Source organism: Bos grunniens, chromosome 18, assembly GCF_055505025.1.
Source record: "Bos grunniens cultivar Pamir isolate PY7600 chromosome 18, Bosgru_T2T1.0, whole genome shotgun sequence".
Classification (NCBI taxonomy): Eukaryota; Metazoa; Chordata; class Mammalia; order Artiodactyla; family Bovidae; genus Bos; species Bos grunniens.
Genome location: NC_141182.1, coordinates 42,939,638 through 42,964,564, shown reverse-complemented (window position 1 = coordinate 42,964,564; position 24,927 = coordinate 42,939,638). Strand labels below are relative to the sequence as shown.

Here is a 24,927-nt window from a genome sequence, read left to right as displayed (position 1 = left end):
AGACATGACTGAGCAAATGAGCAAATTTATTAACTTATCTGCAATCTCCAATTTTCTGTTAAGACTATAAATACCAAGCATTCATTTCATTCACGTATTTTTCATTTCCAGAATTTTCATTTGGCTTGTTTTGGTGTGTACACACATACACACTTATAATTTTAGGGGCTATGTCTACTGTTAACTCATTATGATTCGCTTTTCTTTTAAGTTCTTAAACAGATACTTATAAAGTTTCTTGAAAGACTTTTTCCTATTAATTTAAACACGTGGGCCATCCTGGGGTCAGTTTCTTTATTGAATGAGTGATATTATTATTTTGGGCTTCCCTGGTGGCTCAGAAGGAAAAGAATCTGCCTGCAATGCAGGAGACCCAGTTTCTATCCCTGGAAGATCCCCTGGAGGAGGAAATGGCTACCCACGCCAGTATTCTTGCTGTGATAATCCCATGGACAGAGGAGCCTGGTAGGATACAGTCCGTGGGGCTGGAAAGAGTCAGACATGATCGAGCGACTAACACTTTCATTACTAGTGGATCCTTTCCATCCATTAGAGTCAGTTTAACTTGTTAGGATCTATTTTAATTTTGAGCTTGCCTTCCCTTTACATTGTGTTCCTTAATCCAAATGCCTGATCTTTTAAAGATCTCAACTGGAGGTTTGGAGTATTCAGTGAAGTTTCTCTACCGTGGCTTGACTGAAACTTTAATATCCTACAAGCAGTACACAACTTCTCATATCACCGTACCACTGTCAGCTCTGTGTCAGGAGACATTTGCTCGGCTTCCTGGACTGTAACCCTGGGTGTGCACAGTCCAGCCCTCAGCCAAGGTCCCATGGTGAACCCTTAGCTAGATTTACAGCACCTGTCTTTGTGAGGCTCCCTCTCTTCTGTTCTTCTGCGCTACACAATTCAGATACTTCACTGGCCCAGAACTCTGATCACTGTCTCATTAGCTTAGTGAAACTGCTGTTCCATTTGTACTGCTCACCCTTGTGCCATGGCAGAAAGGTACTCCCTGGCAGAAAGCCAGAGAAAGAATGGGGTTCACCTCGTGTGTATGCCTTCTCTCAAAATTACAGTCCTGTGCTGCCTGTTGCACAATGTCTGAAAACAGTTGCCTCATATATTTGTCTAGTTTTACAGTTGTTTTTGGCAGGAGGGCAAGTCTCATATCAGTTATTCTGTCGTGGCTGGAAGCAAAAGTTCTCCAATTTTTTTTTTTTAAAGAGAAGATTATTTAAAATATAAATGCTGCTGGTTTTTGTCTATATTGGTGCTTTAAATTTTAGCAAGGCCTGTTTAATTTATGAATAGATTAGATGTGATTTAACTCTTTCTCTGATACTTGAAAGGTCCTTAATAAAGAACCAACTCTTTTATTTACAACTGTAGACACAGATTAACATTTATACTAAGCTATGAGAGAATGAGCCCTGGGCGAGCTGTCAGGAAAGCCAGGCCCTTTCCCTGACTCTGCCGCTAACCAGAAGTGTTACCTTGGATTTCTAGCCTCAGTGCCACCATCTGTAAAATGAATTGAATGAGTTGTATGCCTTCAGGTCCCTTCTAGCTCTGACATTTTGGGACTGTCATATAGAATTCTGAAATTTCACTGTTCCCTGATAGCAAGCTTTTCTTAGAGTGGTGGATGGCAGAGATCCTGGGTATGCTGAGCCCCTGAATGGTTGGAACAAGCAGAAAACGAAAAAAGCGACTCTTGAGGCAGAAAAGCCAAATTTTATCAATTGACAATTTTGCATAAACCAACCTTCATTATGAAAGATAAGAGTGTCAATAAAAAGGGTTCAGGGAACCAGATGCCTACCGTATTTTCTAGACCTTTAACAAATGATGGTTGTCATTTTTTTTGAGTACCTGTTGTGTTCCAAGAGCTGGAATCAACACTTAGATTCTCTCTTTCTTTCAGTATTGCTCTCACTTTTTTTGGGATACATTATGTTCTTTTTTCCCCTCATAACAACTATCAGGGAAGTCTCACTGTTCTTATTTCATGGATGGAAAACCTGAGGATCGTGGGGGTTTAGCAACTCCTTGAAAGTCATGTGGTAAGTGCAGTGGACAATATTTTAACCCAAGGTTTTCTAACTTGCTATCCACTGCACTCCTAATGCTACTGGGAGATTTCTATTTTTAACACCAGGTGACTGTAATATTGGCTGAAAGAACCCACAGCTTCTTTCTAATCTCTAACATGGGTATATAGTTTTACCATTTGCAAAGCACTTTTGTGTATAAATGCAGTTTGATTAAGAACGTTAAGATTATGGTCCCTTCACAGATCAGGAATCTGAGGCTAAGTGAAATTCTCCAAAGAAACACTCATTGTTCAGTAAGTGGTGAAGCCAAGATTTACACTGAGCTCTGGCTGCCTCCCAGGCTCTACACATGATCTCCATTAGTTGGGTCATGGTTAGGAACAAGGGCTTCCCTGGTGGCTCAGCAGTAAAGAATCCGCCTGCAATGCAGGAGCTGGAGGAGCTGCAGGTTCAATCCCTGGGTCGGGAATTTCCCCTGGAGGAAGGCATGGCAACCCACTCCAGTATTCTTGCCTGGAGAATCCCACAGTCAGAGGAGCCTGGCAGGCTATAGTCCATAGAGTCACAAAGAGTTGGACACAATTGAAGCGACTTAGCACTCACTAGGAACAGAGCTGAACTGATCAAGGCAGTAATAATGACTAGTCGAAGGTGTTCAGAGGAGAGTAACTGCTGAGAGAGTTACTGCTGCTGGGAGAGTAAACTGGTGCATCCACTTTGGAAGACTGTTTGCCTTTATCTACTAAAAATGAATATGTATTCCAACAGTTCCTCTCCTAGATATAAACCCAACAGAAACGTCTGCCTGTGCATAAGAATGTGCACGACAGTAACCAAAATGACCACCATGAATAGATTGAATGCATAGCATCTCACTTCAGACCTCTATAACCAAACACCATAGACTGAGTGCCTCACAAGCAACAAAAATTTATTTCTCACAGTTCTGGAGGCTGGAAGTCTGAGATCAGTGTGAACACGGTCAGGTTCCAGTTTGCGCCTATTCCAGGCTGCAGACTGTCCACTTCCAGTTGTGACCATACATGGTGAAAGAGAAGGCAAAGAAACCTTCTGGAGTCCCTTTTATAAAGGCACTGACTTCATTCATGAGAGTTCCATCCTCATGACCTAATTACCTTCAAAAGGCCCCACTTCCTAATACTACCCCTTTGGGGGTTAGGATTTCAACATAGGAATTTTGGGGGATTATAAACATTTAGTCCATTGCATATAGACGGTACAATATTCATATAATGCATTATTAAACAGGAAGAAAAGTGAGTAAACTACTATTACAGTACTTGTAACACCTTGGGTGACTTTTTTTAATTAAAATTTTTATTTTATTTTATTAAAAAATTCTATAGTGCTTTACAGTTTTCAGAAGTTTCACACACATTTCGTATAATCCCATAATAACGTTTTTTAAATTCCCCACTCCAATGTTGCGCTTCCCCCTTCCCTCGCCCCACTGGTAACCACTAATTTGTTCTCTGTGAGTCTGCTTCTTTTTTTGTTTTATTTACTAATTTGCTGTATTTTTTAGATTCCACATGTAAATAATACTATACAGTATTTGTCTGTCTCTGAGGTGAATCTTTTTTGAAAGAAAGAATCCAGACACAAAGGAGCATACACTGTATGACTCCATATATAGAAAGGTCAAGACATAGGCAAATACTATCCATGTTGTTAGAGATCAGACAATAGTTTCCTTTCCGTGGAATGGTGAGATATTGATCCGTACGGGGCCCAAAGGGCTTCCCTAGTGGCTCAGTGGTGAAGAACTTGCCTGCCAATGCAGGTGATATAGGTTTGATTCTTGGCTAGGGAAGTTCCCTTTGGGAAGGAAATGGCAACCCACTCCAATAGTCTTGCCTGGGTAATTCCATAGACAGAGGAGCATGGTGGAATGCAATCCACGTGGTCGCAAAAGAGTTGGACACAACTTAGCAACTAAACAATAGCAACAACAGAGGGTCCAAAAGGTGCTTCTGGTGCTTTCTTGATCTCAATGTAGTTGCTTCAATGTAAGTTTACTTTGGGCTAATGAATTGAGGTGTACACTTATGACTTGTGTATTTGTCCACATGTATGTTGTATGATGTGAGAGTTGGACTATAAAGAAAACTGAGCACCGAAGAATTGATGCTTTTGAACTGTGGTGTTGGAAAAGACTCTTGAGAGTCCCTTGGACTGCAAGGAGATCCAACCAGTCCATCCTAAAAGAAAACAGTCCTGAATATTCATTGGAAGGACTGATGCTGAAGCTGAAACTCCAATACTTTGGCCACCTGATGTGAACAACTGACTCATTAGGAAAGACCCTGATGTTGGGAAAGATTGAAGGAAGGAGAAGGGGATGACAGAGGATGAGATGGTTGGATGGCATCACTGACTCTATGGACATGAGTTTGAGTAAACTCCGGGAGTTGGTAATGGACAGGGAAGCCTGGCGTGCTGTGGTCTGTGGGGTCACAAAGTTGGACACAACTGAGCGACTGAACTGAACTGATATATTTCAACAAAGAGAGTTCAATGAACACAAAAGCAAAGAAGATATCAAATTTGAGGCTAAATGGTTTCTTTAAAAAAAAAAAATCTTGATTGTATCTGTCTTTCTGGGTTTATCTATCTTTTAGAAAGCAATTACTTAATCTGACTTGTAATCTTAATTAAAATTTTAGAAAATATATAAAGCACAAGTGACTTGGTCCTGCAGTTCACCTCATTGCACTAGTTCTTAACTAGAGGGGTTTAATCATCTCATGTAAGCTTTATAACTTGAGAGTGGCAGTTATTAAAATTCTGGACACTAGTGGATCAAAGCTCACCTCTAGGAATCATTTTTGTGAGCCTGTCAGGCTCTGGAGATGCAGTGGTTATACGTAGTCTGGATGCTGAAAAATACACGGCATTCAGTGTAAGTGGCTATACTCTCTACTCAAGCTGTGAAATGAACTCTGGGCATAGTATCTTGGTTATTGGAACTGAAGACTTTTGGTCCAGCCAAAGATTAGATCTTATGATGCTTTGAAGCAGACAGTTGCTGAATTTTACCTCTCAATGTCCGCTTCCCCTGGTTTTACTGGGTGGGGCTCTCACTTCACTTCTCTGAGTCCACATGGTTTGGGGAAGTTTTTGCCCAGGTGAAGCCTGTGACCCCTTCTAAGCCAATCAGTGTACTCTATCCCTCTGGCTGCAGTGATTGGTTCAGGCATGTGCATATGACCCAAGTCAATTGGGTCCAATCAGTTTCAGTTCTGAGCTTTGGTTTGGACTCAACTATAGGCCCATGCGTTGGAGGAGGAAATGGCAACCCACTCCAGTGTTCTTGCCTGGAGAATCCCATGGACGGAGAAGCCTGGTGAGCTGCAGTCCATGGGGTCGCACAGAGTCGGACACGACTGAAGCGATTTAGTAGTAGTAGTAGTAGTATAGGCCTATGTGTTATGTAGACATGAGCCTTAGGCTGCCAGTGTACCCCGGTGAGCTGAGAAAGAAGGTTACCCCAAGAAGCAGAGGCAGAGATCGGGAGTGGTAGGTTTCTGATTCTTTCCTGCCCAAAGCCAACTCACCCTTTGGATGTTTCACTTATGTGAGCAAATGCATTCTCTTTCCTTTTTTTATAAATTTTTACTGGAGTATAGTTGCTTTGCAGTGTACTGTTTGCTGTACAGTGAAGTGAATCAGTTGTATGTATACACATGGCCCCTCTTTTGTAGACTTCCTTCCCATGCTTAGGTCACCACAGAGCGTTGAGTAGAGTTCCCTGTGCTATACAGGAGGTTCTCATTAGTTATCTGTTTCGTACATAGCAGTGTCTGTACGTCAATCCCAGTCTCCCAGTTCACCTCACCCTTTCCCCGCTGCTTGGCACCAGTAAGTTTGTTCTCTACATCTGTGTCTCTATTTCTGCTTTGCTGCTGCTGCTGCTAAGTCAGTTCAGTTGTGTCCGACTCTTAGCGACCCCATGGACTGCAGCCCACCAGGCTCCTCCATCCATGGGATTTTCCAGGCAAGAGTACTGGAGTGGGGTGCCATTGCCTTCTCCGTTTCTGCTTTGCACATAAACTCATCTGTACCATTTTTCTAGAATCCATGTATAAATTTGTTTCTCTCTGTCTGACTTACTGCATTTTGTATGATAGTCTCTAGGTCTACCCACGTATCTGCAGATTGCACTATTTCGTTCCCTTTTATGCTTGAGTAGTGTTTCATTGTAGATGTGCACCATATCTTCTTTGTTTCTCTGTTGATGGACATTTAAGTTGCTTCCATGTCCTGGCTGTTGTAAATATCACTGCAGTGAGCATTGGGGGGCGTGTGTCTTTTCGAATTATGATTTTCTGTGGATATATGCCTAGGAGTGGGATTGCTGGCTCATACAGCAGCTCTACTTTTAGTTTTTTGAGGTACCTCCATTACTTTTCTCCATAGTGGCCATACCAATTTACATTTTCACCAACAGTGTACGAGGGTTCCGTTTTCTGAATACAATCTCTTTCATTTCAAGCCTATTTGGGTTGGATTTTCTGTCACTGGCCTCCAAAAGTGTTCTAATTGTTATGCCCACCTTATTCTCTCTGGATGGGTTTTGTCACAAGAATCGTAACAATAATTCTCATGGCCACCCTCTCATGGCTGTTGAGGAAAAAAAAAACCTAAGCTCAAGTGCTGGGAAAATTTCCTTGGCCTGAAGACAACAGCGACAACGGTGATAACAATACTGGCAAAACCCCAGACTTTTCCAAACTTCTCAGCAATCGCATGGCAGGTTCACACCATCTTCTGTTGGCAAGATGTGGCAAATATTGCAGCTCAGCGGTAAGAGTGAGAAACCCGTGTCCCGAGCAGTTGGGTGGCTCTTCTCAGCAGGCTTAGCTCTATTTAAACCTCCCAAACTTTGCTCTGTGTGTGTGTATATGTGTGTGTGTGTGTGTGTGTGTGTGTACACGCACGTGTAGGAGGGTTTGGACTCTCTTCCTCTTTTGTTATGAAGGAGAACAGGGAGCAGATTGGAACAGGTTGTAACACTTCCGCACGCCCATGTCCTGGTGCTTATTTCATAGTGCCGTCTGCCAATTGGCGTCTGGATCCCGTGCCTCTTTGATTTATGTATTTATTGTAAAGCAGCCAAATTTCAGAGAGAGGAGAGGAGATTCTAATTTAATAGTAAGAGCAAGGTGTAATTTCTTATAAAGGGAGGGAAAGGCACCCGCATTCTTATTTGATGTCAGAAAATAAGACTGCTCAAGACTTCTCCCACCCATCTAAAAATTAAGACATAAGATGTGGTTCCTCCAAATGATTAGTTTGGTGTTTTATAAGAGATGATCATTTTATTTGTGAATGGGATTTTAAATTAGGTAGGTATTACGTTAGGAAACAAAGACACCCAGAATAAAAAACCCCAACCTTTCAAACAAACAAGCGAGCAAGAAAATCCCTGAAGTCTTTTTTTTTTTTAATGCCTTTTTTTCTTTTTATTTTTGCTGTGCCATGCGGCTTGCACTATCTTAGTTCCCTGACCAGGGATTGAACCCGTGCCCCCTGCAGTGGAAGTGTGGAGTCTTAACCAATGAACTGCCAGGGAAGTCCTAGAAATCCCTTAAATCTTACCACCAATCACTATTTTCCCTTTTAAGTTGGTTAAAAATATTACCTAAAGGCCAAGAGTTTGCATGTCAGAGTTAGACACCATTGCACAATGTTAGGGCTGAGATGATGAGACCTGTGATGGAGCCAGTAGGGGGCCTAGATAGGTCTGTGGAATAATTGGAAGGTGAAGGATCAAAGTGGCTAAAGGGGCTAAAGACCCCCAGAACTCCTCCAGCAAAGGGCTGGGCAGGCCTTGTTTGCCTGATTTGCATCCAAAACTCGGGGGGTGGGGAAATGGTCCCCATCACCTTTCCAGACATGTTTTCCACCTTGGGTACCACCCTCCTCAGCTTCCCTCAATGTAAATTCATTCTATTAGGCTAAGTGATGCTGTTAAGCAAAAAGAGTCACTGTGTGGTGGGTATGGGGGCAGTGGGGACCACCAGCAGGGCCTAGATGGGCAGTGGCCTTGTCCCCACCTCCCCCAGCACCTGACACACAGCAGGGGCTCAGTCACCGTGCTGCAACCATAGGATTCCACTTGTCCGGTTCTGAAATCCGTTTATCTTTACCCTGCCCCACCTCCCTGGCCCCCACGTCTGTCCACGCTGGTCTCTTTGTGTACTGGAGTTCTCATACTCTCCCCATCACTTCTGGAAGGGCTGGTCTTCTTAGATGTGCTGTGACTTCACAAGGGTCGGCTGGGAGTTCATAACCTGGTTCTAGCCCCGAGTGAGTGATGTGGAGGGTATCTCAAACTCCCACCATGCCTCAGTTTCCCCTTCTTCCAAAAAAGCTATAATAATATTTATCTTTTTATCGCTTATGGATATTATGAAATTAAAATGATAGATGTGAGAGGAATTACAAGAAAGGCCCTATGCAAATTCACCACTGTGATTAGTATTCTTGCTATTCCTTTTAATATTAGGTCCCTAAATGATCACAGTCTTCAGTGAAAGACATGATCTGGGAACAGAAAAAGAAATAAAAGCTGCATCTACCTGCAACCTTGGAGTAGAAAAGTCCCCTTATTCTCTTTCCTCTTTCAGAAGAGAACTTGGTGTGATCGGGTCATTGCATGTAAAATGCTTTAAGAATGTGATCTGTGCTTCATCATTTTAAAATTCAAACATTCCTGAGCCTTTTTTCCCCTCACCCCGTTCATATTTATCTTCTTGGTCTTGCCTTCATTGGGCACCACATTTGTATTGATAAATTGTAGGTGGTAGGAGATGTATTGATGGGATGGAGACAGTTCAAAATGTAGAGTGCTGTGGCTTTGCATATCATTACACCTAGCTAGCTTTTTGCCTCCTGAAAGCTGTCGATTTGTGCATTATTGCTATTCAGGCTGATAAATGACAGTAATTGTTCTTAAGTTGAAGAGCTGGTTTAATATGCTGTCTGGCCTGGGAATTTCCTGAGCACCAGGGTTAAACTCGCGCTCCACTCGAGCTAGCAAAATGGCCCTTTTTTCATCTCAGACTATAGAGTTAATTGAATTACTCGCTATTCATGCAGTTTGTAGCCTTGATTCTAAAGATATCATGAACGGAAGGGGGAGGGGGAGACTTTCTAGGGGACTCTGGGTAACCGTGGGCCCTGCGTCAAGGACGTGACCCCTTCCCTGAGTGGAAGGCAGTTCATGTTCTGCAGCATGGTTTGCTTTCCTGCCCCTCTGTTTGCTCTTGGTCATTTTGGAGGAGCCTTCTGGGGTTTCCCAAACCTAGAGGGCAGCAGGATTCTGGAAGATGCAAAGATGAGGTCTCAGAGGCTCTTTTTGCCTATTTTCTAAAATTTGGAAATCAGAGCATGGAGTTGCTTGCATTTTGTTTTGTTCGCTTTTTAAACTTTTGGGTTTTAACACATAATATGGTCTGGGTGAAGTTTAGAGTTGCCACTTAGCTGTGGGGCAGCCCCAAGAAGGTTTCATTCTGTTTTCCTTCCCAGTGACTCAGCTTCTAACCAAACCATTCAATCCAAAGGGCTCATCCCAGCCATTTTGAGTCAGAGGATTCTTTCTTGGGCTGACGGTAGGGAAGGAATTAACTGCAGGAAACTGGGGAAGAGAATCTGCCTTTCAATGAATGTCTCATCTGACTCTGGTGTGTGGGCAGAGGTTTCCAGAAAAGTTCACGCAGCAACCTCATCTTCATCCCATCTTCCTGGTATCTCTGGGCTGGTCTTCCAGGTCTCCCCTGGATAGAATGAACCCAAAGACAAATACAAAGCAAGCAAGAGACCCAGCTTGCCTCATATTTACCCTCTAGCATTGAGATGACTCAAAGTACCAATGAGCTTCAAAATAACTGATTTGCTTCTGTTTGGGAATCAATGGCCACTTCCCCTACTCATGTACTCCTGTCCTGGCCCAAGGTTAAAACCAGGTTATTTCTCCAATTTATTGGACCATTGCCACACGCTTTCATGTATGCGTTATCTGGGGCTACTTTTGCACTGCAGGTGTAGAGTTTAGTAGCTGGAACAGAGACCACAATGCTCTCAAAGCCTAAAGTATTTACTTTCTGAAGATTTATAGAAAATGTTTGATAAACCAGTGCCCCCAAAACGATCCTGCTGAGGTTCAAATGCTGCCTTACCACACATAAGCTGGATGTTCTTGAGCAAGTTAGACTTCCTATGCCTTAACTTCCTCATCTGTAAGATGAGAATTATACTGCAGCTGCATATGTTGTGTGTGAGGGCCAAGTAATTCAAATGTATGAAGTGTGCTTAAAATAGTTTGTGGCACATAGTTAGAATTCTATAAGCATTATTTGTCATTGTTATATTTTGTCTTTGAAAAGGTTCAATGATTACATATTATGCTGGTTTGGAAAGTTGTCAGTAACAATCTTTATTAAGTGAGAAAGTAATTGAAAATATGAAATTGATTATCAACACATTGTTTTATGTAAGTTCCACAAATAAAAATGCAGGGAAAATATTTGCAGGGCAGGACTAGAAATGCAGACATAGAGAACAGAGTTGTGGACACAGTGGGTGAAGCAGAGGGTGGGACGAGTTGAGAGAATAGTATTGAAATATGTACATTCAGTTCAGTTCAGTCTCTCAGTCGTGTCCGACTCTTCGCGACCCCATGAATCGCAGCACGCCAGGCCTCCCTGTCCATCACCAACTCCCGGAGTTCACCCAGACTCACGTCCATCATTCCATATGCAAAACAGACAGGGGGAAGTAGCTGTGTAACACAAGAAGCTCAACCGAGTGCTCTGTGACAACCTAGAGGGGTGGGATGGGGTGGGGAGTGGAAGACAGGAGACGTATGTGTATTTATGGCTGATTCACGTTGTTGTGTGGCAGAAACCAACACAACATTGTAAAGCAATTATCCTCCAGTTAAAAAAAAATGCATAGAGAAAAAAATCCAGGTTATTTCTCCTATAATTGTTCAAGCTTGTGTAACAGTTTGGAACATTATTAGTAGATAATCCCCCTCTCCCTTTCTCTCTCTAGATGGAAGGAAAGTTTGGTACCAAGTGATGTTCAATGCCCCAGCTGGAAACATTTACCTTGTTTAGATCCAACTTCAGGAAAGTTTGGGATGCTGTCTCTGCACGCCGTGTCTTTGATCTCAGTTCTCAAGTGTGCCCACGGAAGCAGGCCTGAGGGATGTGACCCCACCACAGAATACCTGGAGTACGGAAAGATTCCCATTTAGAGACATGCATCATTTCTCATCATAGAAGCTCATGAAACCCATCTTTTGCTGTCTGACAAGGTATGAGATAATGAAGGAAGACTGCTTAAAATGTAAATCATTTGGATCTGTTGGTAACACTGTTTAGAATTAAATTCATGTGTAATAGAACTTCCGATCAGAAATGAGCAGTTTCCCAGACAAAGCCATCATGAGTTCCATAATTTCATATGGATGCTTCCAACAGTAATGGAGCTGGTGCAGTTCACTTGGTAATGCTCTGAGCAGAAAAGGGTCATTTTTCCTAGTTCTGTAACCATGCAAACATGACGGCAGATCACTCACTCCAGTTCTTCCTGTCTGGTGTCCCAGAAGAGTACATCTCACACCTTACCTGGAGAGAGGTGCTCCTCCCGGGGTGGGAGAAAACCCTCCCTGAGGTCAAAGAGTGACCTGCTGAGCCTCCAAGGGCCTGACAACGGTCAGGGTCCCTCCTTAGGCTCTGGGTCTCTGCTGTTGCCCTTCCTCTGTCCCACATCTAGGAAGGGCCAGCTCAGAACCCAAAGTGCTTCCAGAGGCTAGACTCCTCCAGGGCTTTGTTTGGGCTCCTTCATGAAGCCCAGTGTCCTCTGCAATAGGATGGGTACCACTCAGGGCATGTGACATGTTTAAGTTGCTTCAGAGGCATGGCTGTAACAGATATTGAGTCACATATCATTTTTCCTTTAATCCATTTTCAAGGTTTCTGATTATGTCAAAGAGAAATTCTTTGGTGTGAAAGTGTTTTTCATACCTGAACTCTCATGTTTGCTAACCTTCTTTTATGGAAAAAAAAAAAAAAAAAACCAGGACGGGCCTTGAACTCAGAATATTATTCACAGGACAGTATCCAGCTGCAGCAAAAAAAAAAAAAAAAAGCTACTTTTTAAAAAGGTATTTATTTTGTAGTTATGTTTTATTGTGACAAATGATACTAACTTTCCTTTGTTGTAATGACAAAGATTCCTTCTAAATAAATTCCTTTAAATAAGAAGAGTCTGTTTAAGAAGAGTATTATGTAAGTATGAGTCCAAATGATGCTGGTTAATGGGAATGATCTTGAAGGTGCCATGTGGATGGTTGTAGTCCGGGAAACTGCCAGATTGCTGTGAGGTGCTGGTGGCAAGAGGGCAGGGCTTGTCCCCTGGAACCTATCATTGCACAGAATTCACTGCATCTCAGCACAGATTCAAAACTACTTAAAAAATACCACTGTCTTATTTTCTGTTTGAAAAGGGTATCAACGTTCTTCGTAGAAAATTGGGAATAGATAGAAAACACACACTCAAAAAGCAAAGGAAATAAGAGAGAAGGAAGGAAGTGAAAAATCCCCTAAGAGCCCATTTTCCAGAGATAGCCATTACTAATGCCGTGCTTTTTTTCCTTTGTCTTTCAGCATGTATACATAAATGGGGGCTTCCCCAGTGGCTCAATGGTAAAGAATCCACCTTCCCTGGGCCAGGAAGATCTCCCAGTATTCTTGCCTGGGAAATCACACGGACAGAGAATGACAGAGAATCTTTGTCATGACGCCCCAAAAGGACGTCAGTAACGTTTGTCACACATAATGTCTGCTAATTTTTTTTTTTTTTTTGCCCATTTTCAAATTGGCTTGTGTTCTTTAACTGTTGAGTTTTTAGGATTCTTTATTCTAGATGCTAGTTCTCTGATGGATGTGTGATTTGCCACTCCTTTCTCATAATGGGTAGCTTCTCTTTTTATCCTAATCACGTGGCATTTGCACACTCCAAAGTTTTTACTTTTGATAAGGTCCATTGTGTCAATTTCATATACTTCTAAGCTTAATTGTATGCCTGCCTTAATAATGAGAACCAATGCTGCGTTAAAAATACGTATTTCCTGAGGACCTACTAAGCCCCACGCACTTGTTTAGGGTGGGAGACACTGCAGACAGAAGAATGTACTGTTCTTGCTTATATGGAGTTAGACAGATAAGTAAAAATATAATTTCAGAAGTACTTATATAATTGTCCTGGTGAAAATGGTCTCAAGAAAAAGAGTAGGGATTCTAAGAGGATGAGACAGAGTCTGAAAAGACCTGCTTCCCTGGAAAAGCATCGTTTGCAAAGAATGAGGAAGAGCTGGCCAGATAGAGTAAGAGGCGTGGGCACAGGGACCAGCCTTGGAGTGGAGGAGCTGGCGTGTTTGAGGAGTAAGACAGCCTGTGGAGGGGGCAGGTCTGACACAGCTGCTGTGGGGCACGGACCAGGCGGCACTGTGGGCCTCGGCGGCAGTTGGACTTCACTGTGAGACCTGCGGGAGGCAGTGAAAGGTTTCGTAGGATGAAGGACCTTTGTGAACCACTTACTGAGCTTTGCAACAAACAGCATCATCTTCTTTGTTTTACAGACATCTCAACCTTGCATTCACGTGAAGGGGAAGTTGGATACTTAGATGAGCTGTTGACTTATTTATGGATCCTGAGTTCTAGAAAACTCCGTACTCAAAAACATCACTCTAGAAATTTCACTTTCTGTCAGGTTATGCAAAATGGTTTAACTCATGAGGAAGATACCAATACCTAGAGGAAAAAAGAACAGCTTTGGGGTCTTCCCAGGCGGTCTCGTGGTTAAGAATCTGCCTTGCAGTGCAGGGGATGTGGTTCAATCCCTGGTCAGAGAACTAGGGTCCCATATGCCACAGAGCGACTAAGTCCGAGCACCACAGCTAGAGAGCCCATGTGCTGCCCACCATGTCCCACACGTTGTGTTGGGCCACAGCTAAGACCCAACGCAGCAGCTAAATTAGTTAATTAAAGAAAAACAGCTCTGGCAACTTCTGATGTAAGTTAGATGACATCAAGGATGGTCAGAGGGCTGAAATTTCATGGGTGTACGTTTTGGGGATTGGATCATTTCTGTTGGTTGCTGTCAAATGCTAGGACCTGCTGTGCACTGGGGGAAGGTTAAGGATGAGATGGGAGTGGGGTGGGGGTTGCCTGGCTGTGGACAACAGGTTGATATAGATGAGGCTTGGAAGTGCACGTGGTGACTGGGTCATTGTAGGGTCACCTTCTTGAATTTACTTCTGTGTTAGGGACCATTTCTTTGCACCATGAACTAAGCAGAATTCTGGAAATGCCAGCCCCCTGGGAAATTGCTTCTCTCCACCCCCTCCCTCCCCACCCCGCCCCGATCTAGGGTACCAGGCTAGTAGCACTCTAGGGCTGTGTTGAGACAAAAGGACAAGACTAAAGAATATAAAGCGTTCTGGAGGTTACCATGTACCCAGAAGTCTCACTTGTAAAATCCTGGGGACACACCCTCCTACGCTTTAGGGGCATGGCACTTAGCCTGAACCTGTAGTTTGACCTGTGAGGTGCTGTAAGGTCTCGGATGGCGAAGAGCTTGTCTTGAACCCTAACAGTGTCCTGAAGGTATGCTGGAAATTGGAGGTAATGCTTTAGGGGTGTTTCTCGTGCCACCCCAGGATGCACCCAGGGCTGTGTGAGGTGGTTGGCATCTTGGTCCCATGGTGCCCTCACCCCCAACCCGAGAGAGGAGGTGGGTACTGGGACGATCATGAGCTCCTCTGAGGCTGCACACCCACCGAGTTGGCTCTTTGTGGGGGTGGAAGGGAATAGGCCAGTTGTAACACCAGCTGTCAGCACACAAACTGCTTAATTTCAAAATCACACCACAGACAGAATTAAAAACATCACACTTGAGTTAAAGTGAGCGAAACAAAGAGAAGCATTTTCAGCACAGAGCAGAGCGACCATGTGTAGTGTGCTCTGTGGGACCCAGGAGCTCTGGAACAAAGTCTTTCCTTAGAGATGCCTGGAAGACCTATTAAACAAACAGATAACCTGTAACCCGTGCCCATCCCCAGTGTAGAATAACTGATATCTGCTGCTTACTTCTCATTTTTTCCCTGGCTGGCCCGTCATGTAACATTTGGCCAATTGACTCACGGCTGCCGCAAACCCACCTTTATTTTAACCATGTAGGAGATGTGAGAGGGTGGGGCGGAGAATTTGCTGATACCTGTGGTGCCTGCCTGCCTTGAGGGTGGAGGTGCTCCCCCCAGCCCCCGCCCCCGTCTGTAGGGCTCGGCCCCCCTTCCCCTGGTGGCGATGCTCAGCACACAGTTTACAGTGGAGTGGACTGGAATGGACGCATTTAGACATTCTGTTTGACTCTTAGATATATATTTAAAAGTAGACACAGCTTCAAATGAAATGCAAACCAGCAGCTCAGGGTAGTGGCAGCCCGAGTATTTGGAACGTGTCTGAAATACCTAATGGGAAGAAAAGCCTGAGTCACCGTTGGACTTGGAGGGTTTCATCAGCCTGTGGGATGTTATCCTAGACCGGAATGAATCTCCCCAACTCTGGGCTCCTTTGAACACTTGACGCTTCTCCTAGGGCAGGTCCCTGCCATTCTGTCTCCTCCATGTTCATCCCCTGGGCTTTTGCAGGTGCCTAAGCATTGTTCCTGGGGAGACCAGAAGCAAGACATGGTCCTTGGCTGTTTATTTCTACACCTCTCTGTCGCCCTCCCCTGGATGCACTCTGAGTATCTTGAGGGCAGAGGTAATGTCTTTGTTTGTCTGTGTATCCTTTGGGCAGAATTTAGTGCCTGGCACTATCTGTGGGCACCCGGAGAGCATGGAGTTGGAAGTGGCATAGAAATGCTGGGCTTTCCTCCTTCACCCTTTGCTTTGCTGCCATGTTGGGTTCAGCATCCACTCCTTCAGTCAGTACATTTCTGGCTGCCTCTGTGTGCCCAGCACGTCGCCGGATGCTGAGGTTGGGTCATGCAGTCAACCTGGGTGTGTTGTGTTGGGCTGTCTTGGGGCTGCCCTCACCATGGGTAGAATTTCTGGCTGTGCTGTGACTGCCTCAGTGGCTTTGGACAGCTAAGACCCCTGGATAGGGTAGAAAAGGTAGCGGGGAGGGAGACTTAGAACCCTGCCTGTCCCTGAAGGAGATAGTAGGCTTACACATTTTGGAGTAGGGGCCCCCAAGCTCTGGGCCATGGATGGGTACTGGTATGTGGCCTGTTATAAGCCAGGGTGCCCAGCAGGAGGGGAGCAGTGGGTGAAACTGAAACCATCCCCACCCCCTAGGGACCATGGAAAAATTGTCTTCCACGAAACCGGTCTCTGGTGCCAAAAAGGTTGGGGACTGCAGTTTTCAGAGCACTTAGGAGATTCAGTGCATGTCCAGATTTACTAGTCCGGAGAACCTTTAATGGTTGAGCCAAACGCTCAGATTTTTAACAGTTTAGTTTTGGAGGAGGATTTACAGGTGGACACAAGGTCCAAACAAGAGATCCAAGGGCTCATACCATGGTCGACACAAATTTCTAGCATGGTTCAGCCAGAGGTGGGTCCCTGCGGTGTCCACCCAGGGACCAATATAGACCACTAAGCTCACCCTTGAGCTCCCCTTTCCCTTGATCTTCTCCCTGGGGGATGAGTGCCTCATGTTTGAGGGTTTACAGGGTTTTCAGCCTTCCTCGGGGGGAGTTTCTGGCATTGCCATAAGGCAGTGCCCCAGCTTTGGCACGGGTCTTGCTCCTGGCCGGAACAGGTGTTCGCCCTGCTCCCCACCCCACACTGCCCCCCAGGCCTCTCTCTGCAGTCCTCCCAGTCATGTGGGCTCTGGGCTCAGCTGAGCTCCCCCTCCCCTCCCCAGTGAGATGCTTCCAGGAATTCTCACCTTCCCCGAACCACGAGGGGAAGCCCCTCCTAGCCTCATTTGACTTGATCACACTGCTTCTTCCTCTCTGAAAACTCAAAACAGAGAAGTACACTGTGGAGGAAAACTTATTTTTTCTCTCTTCACTCTGGAAGCCAGCCTTGATCCGAATGTTCCTATAGCAACATTAATTCTCCAAGTTGCACCTACTGTATAATAAGTTATATATATAGAAGACCTACTGGGGTCCAAATACCCCATATGTGCAAGCGAATGAGTTAATGCTGCCGTGAGAATTAGCAATGTTCCATTTCCTGATTTTCATGCTTTTAAAGTTGCAACCTGTGTTTGCTGGGGGGCTCTGGATGGAGGCTTGCGGGAGCAGTGGAGGTGGGTGCAATTCTGGCAGAGAACTGCCTCCACGGCAGATCGAAGGATGTCTGGAGAATTTCTGTGTCTCGAGATGGAAATAGGCATGGGGATGCCAGTGTCCTTCCTAGTTGCCATGAACTTTTCCTCGAGCTCAGCTCTGGCTGTCTTGGCGTCCATGGTTGTCTGATGGTGAAGCTGGGCAGTTCAGAGTAAGAGAAGAAACAGGAAAGACAGACAGACAGGGCCCAATCTCTTTGCTGCTTGAGTCCTGGGGGTGGGGTTGATCCTAGGCCAAAGTTTCTGCCCCGCCTCTTTCCTTACAAGTTAGTGGAAAATATAGCCTTGGCTGTGGGAAAGGTTTGGATCCCTTGCGGGTCTCCCGGAGGTTGTTTGTATTGGCTAGCCTCTGTAGTGTTGGTAAGAAGCTAATAGCCATGATCTTGGTAAGATGATGATGGCTTACATTGAAAGCCTTGTCACAGGCCCAGCTGCTGCTCTGAAATTCTGTGCAGTGTATTCTTTACTCTTGCAACAAGATCTGTGCATCTCCCATTGTACAGATGGAAATACTGAGGCATAGATGCAGTTAGCCAGTAGCACTGGAGCTGGAGGAAGAGCTCTCAAGCCTCTGTTACCAACAGCACGCTCTATACCTTGCTATGGCAGGTGCTAATGGGGGCCCTGCAGACCTGGTGACTCTTGGCCTGCTCTTGCCTCTTTTAAACCTTCCCCTGCTTCCTTCAGAGAAGGCAATGGCACCCCACTCCAGTACTCTTGCCTGGAGAATCCCATGGACGGAGGAGCCTGGTAGGCTGCAGTCCATGGGGTTGCTAAGAGTCGGACACGACTGAGCGACTTCATTTCACTTTTCACTTTCATGAATTGGAGAAGGCAATGGCAACCCACTCCAGTGTTCTTGCCTGGAGAATCCCAGGGACGGGGGAGCCTGGTGGGCTGCCGTCTATGGGGTCGCACAGAGTCGGACACGACTGAAGTGACTCAGCAGCAGCAGCAGTAGCAGCAGCTGCTTTCTTCACCTGGGACCTGGGAGCCCACAGTTTGCCTTTAATGCACAGGCTGACCCTGTAGTGGTGAGATTCCTTCCAGCTGGATAGGTTGCTCTGAGGTGGGTCGTGAGATGCGGGGAGGCCCAAGGTCTCATTGGGCACATGTGTAGCTGACTGCCCCTCTCCTCCAAGATCCAGTGGACACGGGGACCTAGACACTTCCTGTCTGGCAGTTCAGGTGTCCCTCATCATCTCTGGCCCTGCTTGCCCTCAAGAAGCTTTTATGCCGAGCTAGCCCGTGGCCTTGGTTTGGGCTTCAGGCCCCACTGGACCCCAGGCTAGGACTCAGAACACCACCAACCACCAGAGGGCGCCATCTTCAGTCCACTGGCTGCTCTCAGATGGGAGCTCAGGTGTGAATGTGGGGTTTTAGAAGAATTACCTTAAAACCGGACAGTGAAGAGTCCAACTCCTTTTTGACTGTTTCTTCCTGCATTTAATGAGAGGCCTGTTCCTACTCTGCCTACAGCCAACAGATACCCTGAAGGGGTGTAAAACTCAATAGACACTCAGGCAGATAAAAAAACTCATAAAAGTTCTTGGTTTGAAATCTTCTTTTATGGCCCTGGATGGAAAGTGTTCCTAGAAAGCTGTTTTGGGAAGTGAAATGGTCCATTTGTCCCCTTGGAAAGCTGATCTGAGCCCTGGGGGGCCTCTGTGGTCCTGTCTCTGCCTCTGGCCCTCTGGCAGGATGCCCTTAAGAGGGATGGACAGCAAGTGAGGAGCATGAAATGCTGCTCCTTGGACTTCAGAGCCTGGGGTGGACACCTTGCATGAACCTGCATCCTCCCAGGGGCCACCCCCCAGCCCTACTCCATGCTGCTCCCCACCTGCATCCCTGCTAGGAGGCACAGGGCAGTGAGATGCTTGCCAAGAAGTGCCCAACTTGGTGCAGATGGTGGGGGACCACAGTGGTACTGAGGAGAGACCCAGGTGTAAAGGACATGGCTTAGCTCATGGTCTCATGGCCTGGTGGGCAAGCCTAGTAGGGGAATGGCAACTGGGGTGTGACCTCAAGCTCTCATAGTTATTGTTTCCCTACCTTCTTCATCCTGACTACACAGGATTTTTCTTGTGGAAGGGACAGCACAGCAGAGCACAGGGAAGTAAAAGCCTATTCCTGATTTTCGGAGTTTAAACATCCATTAGTTCCTTTGGGTTGTCATAAAATATCACAGGCTAAGGAGCTTTGTTATTATTGTTGTTTAGTCGCTAAGTCGTGTCCAACTCTTTGCAACCTCATGGACTGTAGCCCACCAGGTGCCTCTGTCCATGTGATTTCTTAGGCAAGAACACTGGATTGGGTTGTCATTTCCTTCTCCAGGGGCTCTTCCCGACTCAGGGATTGAACCCACATCTCGTGCACTGGCAGGCGGATTCTTTACCACTGAGCCACCAAAGAAGCCCTAAGGAGCTTAAACCACAGAAATTTATTTTCTCACAACTCTGGAGGCTGGAAGCCCAAGATCAAGGTGTCAGCAGGGTTAGTTTCTTCTGGGGCCTCTCTGTTTGGCTTGTATATGGTCATCTTCTCTCTGTGTCCTCGTGTGGCCTTCCCTCAGTGTGTGTCTGTGTCCTAATCACTTCTTATAAGAACACTAGTCATATCGGATTAAAGCCTACCCTAATGAGCTCATTTTAACTTAATTACCTCATTAAAGGCCCTTGCTCTTTAAACCCGAAATATTCGGGTTTCCCTGGAGGCTCAGCTGGTAAAGAATTCACCTGCAATGAGGGAGACCTGGGTTCAGTCTCTGGGTTGGGAAGATTCCCTGGAGAAGGGATCTGCTACCGACTCCAGTGTTCTGGCCTGGTAAATTCCATGAGCTGTAAAGTCCACGGGGTCGCAAAGAGTTGGACACGACTGAGCAACTTTCACTTCACTTCTCTGAATATTCACATTCTAAAGTTCTGGGGGTTACAACTTCAACATATGAGTTTTCAAAGGTACAAAGAGCTTGATTGATGTAGCTTATTAAGAAAAAAATATTGCAAACCATCAGTAACTTGATTTATTTTTGCTATAATATTAATTATTAAAAATGATAACAAAATTTAATAATACTTATATGGAGAAAAAGGAACCGTCCCTCATACACCACAGGTAGAAATGTAAATTCATGTAGCCCCTGTGGAAAATAATATGGATGTTCCTCAAAAAAAGTAAAAATAGAACGACCATATGATACAGCAATTCTGCCATTGGATATATATCTGAAAAATCCAAATATACAAATTTGAAAAAAAACAAAAAACAACATTAATTTGAAAAGATACAGGCACCCCAATGTTCATAGCAGCGTTGCTTACAATTGCTAAAATATGGAAACAACCGAAGTGTCTATCGACAGATGAATGATAAGCAAAATGTGTATATACGATGGAATACTACTCGGCTGTCAAAAAGAATGACATTTTGGTATTTGCAGAAACCTACATGGACTTGGAAGGCATTGTTGTTGTTCAGTTGCTCAGTTGTGTCAGACTCTTTGTGACCCTATGAGTCTGCAGTGTGCCAGGCTTCCCTGTCCTTCACCATCTCCCGGAATTTGCTCAAATTCGTGTCCACTGAGTCAGTGATGCTGTCTAACTATCTTGTCCTCTGTCATCCCCTTCTCCTCCTGCCCTCAATCTTTCCCAGCATCAGGGTCTTTTCCAATGAGTCGGCTCTTCGTATCAGGTGGCCAAAGTATTGGAGCTTCAGCCTCAGCATCAGTGCCTCCAATAACTATTCAGGATTGATTTCCTTTTAGGATGGACTGGTTTGATCTCCTTGCTGTCCAAGGGACTCTCAAGAGTCTTCTCCAACACCACAGTTCAAAAGCTTTATGCTAAGTGAAATAAGTGAGACAAAGAAAGACAGATCCTATATGATGTCCCTTATATGTGTAAGTCTGTAAATCACAGCTAGTGAATATAGCAAAGAGGAAGCAGACTCACAGAGAAAAGAAAATAATGGTTACCAGTGGGAGGAGCAGCATAGGGTAGGGGAGTTAGAGGTACAAACTAGTAGGTATAAAATAAACACCAGGATATATTGTACAACAAGGGGGAATAAAGCAAATATTTTATAATAACTATAAATGGAATATAAAGTTAAAAGTTATGAATCACTATATTGTATGCCTGTAATTTATATAATGTTATGCATCAATGATACTTCAATTAAAATATTTAATAACACATTGAATTCTTCCAATGTGCGAGGCATACTGTGCTAAGCATGTTCCCTACACGATTTCATTTAATCTTGATAACCACTCAAGGAGAAAGATAGTAATATTCTTGACTACAGATCTTACAAAAGTAGATTTAAACTCCTTGTGCTTATAGCTTTTAGACAACTCTAACACCAGGTCTCATTTACAAATTAGAAGCTAACAAAATTATAAAACCAATACATTTGAAAATGAAACATTTTTTTAATGGAAAAGATGATGCTGTTTTGTTGTAATGAATTCACAGCTTTTAATATGATTCTGGGACTGACGTATATGACCTAGCTTCTTTCCAGATTGTTAAGATTACATATCTTGGGAGTGGGGTGGGGACATTGCTGATTCAATTTTTCCACCACTTTGTTTAACTTGAAGCATCATCGGTGACAGCATGGGAAATTCTTTCTTTGCCTCCTTCTTCCCTGACCTCCCTCATTCTTTGCTGAAGAGCAAAGAGAAGATAATTTCATAACAACACGTGAAAGTGAAGCTCTAAGAGCAGTCAAGTTTAACAAGAAAATACCATTGATACAGTCTGATGGATCTGAGATAGCTAAAATTTCAAAGCAATATAGAATCTTAACGGTTTGACCCTGCCCCTCCAGCACGGGATGTGAATCTAGAGCAGGGGTCCCCAGCCCCCGGGTCCAGGACAGGAGGTGAGTGGCAGGTGAGTGAGAAAAGCTTCATCTGCCATTCCCTATCACTGCCGTTACCACCTGAGCCATCCCGCCACTCCCCATCCACCCTCCACCCCGTGGAAAAATTGTCTTCCACAAAACCAGTCCCGGGTGCCAAAAAGTTTGGGGGCCACTGATCTAGAGAGAAGGAGCAGGGATTAAAAGAGACAAAGAGCATAGCAGAGAAGAGAGAGGAAGAGAGGGTGAAGACCCCAGATGTCCATCTGGGTGAACTCCATATGGACCCAGAGGTGACTCAGTGGACATGTAATGTGCTGTCTCCTGTACTCTTCTGATGGATCCCAGGTCAGCCTTCCAGGGCGCGCATCCCCTCCCCACTCTGAGGCTGGAGTAACACAGGGCTTACACTCCCATGAACAGAATCCTGCAACTCTGCTTGGCCTTCCCTCAGCCCCCAGGCCCACTCACTCTGGCCCCTGCTCTTTAGTCTTTATTTTTGGTTGCGCTGGGTCTTCGTTGCTTTGCGAGGGCTTTGTCTGGCTGTGGTGAGCGGGGACACTCTCTAGTTGTGATACTTGGGCTTCTCATTGTGGGGGCTTTTCTTGTTGTGGCGCAAGGGCTACAGAACACGGGGGTTTCAGTGGTCACGGTGCACAGGCTTAGTTGCCCCACAACACGTGAGATCTTCCCAGACCAGGGATTAAACTCATGTTCCCTGTGTTGGCAGGCATTTCCTTAACCACTAGACCACCAGAGAAGTCCTAGTCTTTGCCGATTTGAAGAGCGTGCTTTTTATCCCAACAACGGAAAACACAAACTTGGGATGGAAATCACTCGACAGTTGATAGGTGATCCAGAATATGTTTGTATCCATTGTTCTTTTAAAAATGGAAATATAGTTGATTTATTACTACGATGTCATGTTAATTATTGCTACATAGCAAAATGATTCGGAGAAGGCAATGGCACCCCACTCCAGTACTTTTGCCTGGACAATCCCATGGACGGAAGAGCGTGGTAGGCTACAGTCCATGGGGTCGCAAAGAGTCGGACACGACTGAACAACTTCACTTTCACTTTTCACTTTCATGCACTGGGGAAGGAAATGGCAACCCACTCCAGTGTTCTTGCCTGGAGAACCCCAGGGACGGTGGAGCCTAGTGAGCTGCCGTCTATGGGGTCGCACAGAGTCGGACACGACTGAAGTGCCTTAGCAGCAGCAGCAGCGGCAGCAAAGTGATTCAGATACACACACACACACACACACACATGCACACACACGGGCTTCCCTGGTGGCTCAGATGGTACAGAATTCGCCTGACCTGGGTTTGATCCCTGGGTCGGGAAGATCCCCTGGAGAAGGAAATGGCAACTCACTCCAGTATTCTTGCCTGGGGAATCCCATGGACAGAGGAGCCTGGTGGGCCACAGTCCATGAGTTTGCAGAGCTGAATACCACTGAGTGACTAAGCACACATACATATATACAAACAATCTTTTTTAAAATATTCTTTTCCATTATGGTTTGTTATAGGATATTTTCATTCTGTCTTTTAGATGGATTTTAACTGATGTGAAAATACTAAAAAAAAATGTTGAAAATTACTAGAAGGAGGTATGGACTCTTGAGAACATATCCACGGGTCTCAGTTTGAGAGTCTCACATGTTGCCTACAGGAGGAGTAAGTAGTGCCCCAAAGATAGAGGGAAAGGATTTTAAGTTTGTGGGGCCATTCACTGACTGGGCAACTTCAGGATGGAGCCCTCAGCTCTCTGGGTCTTAGTTTTCTGAAAAACAGTGGTATTCACAAATGGCTGCTGCTGCTGCTGCTAAGTCGCTTCAGTCGTGTCCGACTCTGTGCTACCCCATAGACGGCAGTCCACCAGGCTCCCCCATCCCTGGGATTCTCCAGGCAAGAACACTGGAGTGGGTTGCCATTTCCTTCTCCAATACATGAAAGTGAAAAGTGAAAGTAAAGTTGCTCCGTCGTGTCCGACTCTTAGCGACCCCATGGACTGCAGCCTACCAGGCTCCTCCGTCCATGAGATTTTCCAGGCAAGAGTACTGGAGTGGGGTGCCATTGCTTTCTCTGATTCACAAATGACAGCAGGGGCCAAATGTGACCACAGGACGTGTGTATGTGACCTCTGTCAGCTGGGGTGGGCTGCACCACTGGACGGTGTGGTACATGGAGGGGACCACCGTTGTGTGGTGTCTGGGGTTGATCCTTCTGTCCCAAGGTCTGGGCATGATGGCAGCTGGTGGGGGCAGGGGTTCTGACTCCTGTTGGGGCACCTTCTGTGATGAAATGAAGTGAAAGTTGCTCAGTCGTGTCTGACTCTTTGTGACCCCATGGACTATACAGTCCATGGAATTCTCCAAGCCAGAATACTGGAGTGGGTAGCCATCCCCTTCTCCAGGGGATCTTCTCAACCCAGGTATCGAACCCAGGTCTCCCTCATTGCAGGTGGATTCTTTACCATCTGAGCCACCAGGGAAGCCCTCTGTGATGATAGGGAGATGAATGGAATGTACCCCAACCATGATGTTTGATTCTAAATGTGAGGATGTGAGTGATGGCTCCTGGAGAGGTTCACGC

General features: G+C 45.2%; 1 long non-coding RNA gene across 1 annotated transcript in view; it reads left to right on the top strand.

The window, feature by feature from the left end:
- The window catches only part of LOC147353572 (uncharacterized), a 49,517-nt gene that overhangs the window by 16,073 nt on the left and 8,517 nt on the right, over positions 1 to 24,927 (top strand). The window contains exon 3 of the long non-coding RNA XR_015145732.1: positions 11,142 to 11,406. This is a non-coding gene — a long non-coding RNA (uncharacterized LOC147353572). The remainder of the gene's footprint in view (positions 1 to 11,141; positions 11,407 to 24,927) is intronic.